The sequence below is a fragment of the Myotis davidii genome, unplaced genomic scaffold (genome assembly GCF_000327345.1).
Source record: "Myotis davidii unplaced genomic scaffold, ASM32734v1 scaffold3444, whole genome shotgun sequence".
In the NCBI taxonomy this organism is placed as follows: Eukaryota; Metazoa; Chordata; class Mammalia; order Chiroptera; family Vespertilionidae; genus Myotis; species Myotis davidii.
The window spans coordinates 15760-18061 of NW_006295400.1; the positions used below are offsets into that span (position 1 = coordinate 15760).

At 49.3% G+C, this 2302-nt stretch overlaps 1 long non-coding RNA gene across 1 annotated transcript in view; it reads left to right on the plus strand.

Moving 5' to 3' along the window:
* The window catches only part of LOC107184135, a 4243-nt gene extending 3590 nt beyond the window's left edge, over positions 1-653 (plus strand). Inside the window, exon 2 of the long non-coding RNA XR_001514958.1 lies at positions 9-653. This is a non-coding gene — a long non-coding RNA (uncharacterized LOC107184135). The remainder of the gene's footprint in view (positions 1-8) is intronic.
* The last annotated feature ends 1649 nt before the right edge of the window (positions 654-2302 follow it).

Below are 2302 nucleotides of genomic sequence, written 5' to 3' on the forward strand. Positions count from 1 at the left end.
ATGCTCAGGCCCTTCCCGCCTCTGACGGCTCTGCTGCAACAGTTCCCAGGGGTGACCTGAGCCAGGACCTGGTTGCACGCGGGGGGAATGTTTCAACCACGGCCTGTGTTCATTCCTACGTTAACATGATCCCTTTTCGTTTCCTTTGCTGCTCTGGAAAGCAATGCTGTCCAGGCCGGTGCCAAGGCTAAGGTGCCCAGAGAAGGTGCGTTCAGGCAGGTCCCCCCACAGCCCCTGGGTCTCCTGCCTGGCATGGCCTACTCAGGCCGCCTGCTCTAAGAGGAAGGGTCCTCCTGCCTATAGACTCCTATCCAATGCCAAGCACAAGGCTCCTCAGTGGCCCCGCCCAGACCCATCCTGTGCTGAGAGGAAGGAGCAGCTCCAGGAGGGACCCTTGCTCTGAGCACAGGCCCCTCCTGACCCTGAGCTCTGAGAACTGGAAGTGTTTAACTTGGATTGAGGAGCATTGAAAGCTTCATTTATTTATAGCTTGTCTAAAAACAGTGTTGATAAGAAATCTTTGGTTATTCATGCAAATGCTGAGTTGATGGGAGACAAGTCATAATCTAATTGTTTTTGTCGAGGTTAAGAGTGAATGTTGCTGATGAAATCAACGTGAAAAGGAGAAAGAAAAATAAAAGGAAATGCTCAAAGCTCAGGTGACTTTGTTTTTATTGTGTGTGAGCATATTTTTTAATGTTTACCTGGGGATCTTTCTTTTTACACCCCTCCCCCTTGCTCCCCCCACACACATTCCCTCTGAGATTCTGCAGTAATTTCTATGCTTACATGTCTCTGAATTCACTCCATTCATCAGTGTTTTATTCATTAGACTCTATATATGAGTGAGATCAAGTAGATATCCCCTGGCTCCTCATCATGTCACTACAAGAGAGTATTCATTTTTACTGCTGCATGGTATTCCCTGGTATCAATGTACCACAGTTTTTCATCCACTCATCTACTGATGGGTACTTGGACTCTTTCCAATGTTATGGGTTCAATCAGCGAGATAGACCACCGACTCAGAATTTAAATTTAAGAGCCTTTATTAAGGTGGCCCGCGACTACAGCACGTACCTCCACACAGGGAGCCGCGCAACAGCAGTACGGACCGAAGGTGCAGCAAAACTTTTATTTGCAAAAACTACAAAGCGTTAACTGGCAGGGTAAAAAGTTTGGGAGGAAAACGGGGTCACACCTGGCTGGGTTCTATCATATCACTGTTTCTTTAAAGCAATCAGTAATTTTTCTATGCCACGGTCCCTGCCCCCAACACATTCAGTAATCTTTCCATGCCAGGGTCCCTGCCCCCAGCACATTCAGTAATCTTTCCATGCCACGGCCCTTCCCCTAGCACATTCCCTATTGGTCTTATGCCTGAATCAAATCTTTGATTCAGCGCCCTCCTCTACGATCCTGGAGTATTGAGTGTGTAAAACCATCAACTTTACAGCTTGTATTTAATTTTGTATGAAATTGAGGAGGCATTTGGCAATGCAGGGGCCGAATAGTAACCCTAGGAGGAGCAGAACGACTGGTCCTGCCAAGGAGGAATGCAGGGTAGTTAGCCAGGGGAACCAGGAAAGTAAATTCTCCTACCAATTGCCCTTGGCCTTTCTAGCCTCTTCTCGGTCAGCCAGCCGTTTTCGCAGCTGGCTAAGGCTTTCCCTGGTCACCCCCAAGTGGTTGGTGTAGAAACAGCAGGTCTCCCCTAGGGCCAGACAGAGGCCTCCCTGCTTTAGGAAAAGCAGATCTAGACCTCGTCTGTTTTGTAACACTACCTTTGCAAGTGAACTGAGGGAGTCCTCCAGTTGGCCAAGGGATTTTTCCAGAGTTCTTAAGTCTTGATCTGTCTGCCTACTAAACTCTATAATTTTCGTGGCTGGTTACTAGGGTGGCTGTTCCAATGGCCGTGGATCCTGCTAGTCCTAGTCCCATAAGGAGGGGGACTAGGATGGGGGCCCTTTTATCCCTCCTGGGTTCTAGGTTTAAATGTTCTCGACCCCCTTCTCTTGAATAGTAGTACACCTGAGGGAGTATATTCGTCAGGATGCATAGTCCAGGGTCCATCGGGTTCTGGAGGACTGGAGGGAAGATGCAAGGGATTACACCAGTTGTACATGCCCACCAAGTTCCTTCCGGTGCTACTAAGTATGTGGGCCCAGCAGAGGTTTGGCTGCGGCTGGGTGTTGTGGCAGGCTTGGCCTCCCTGGCTTGTCTAGGGGACACAAGGGGCCAATCGGGTTGAGCTGCCGGGGAAGAGTCTGGCATTGGATGGTGAAGAATTGGCCAGGGTCTC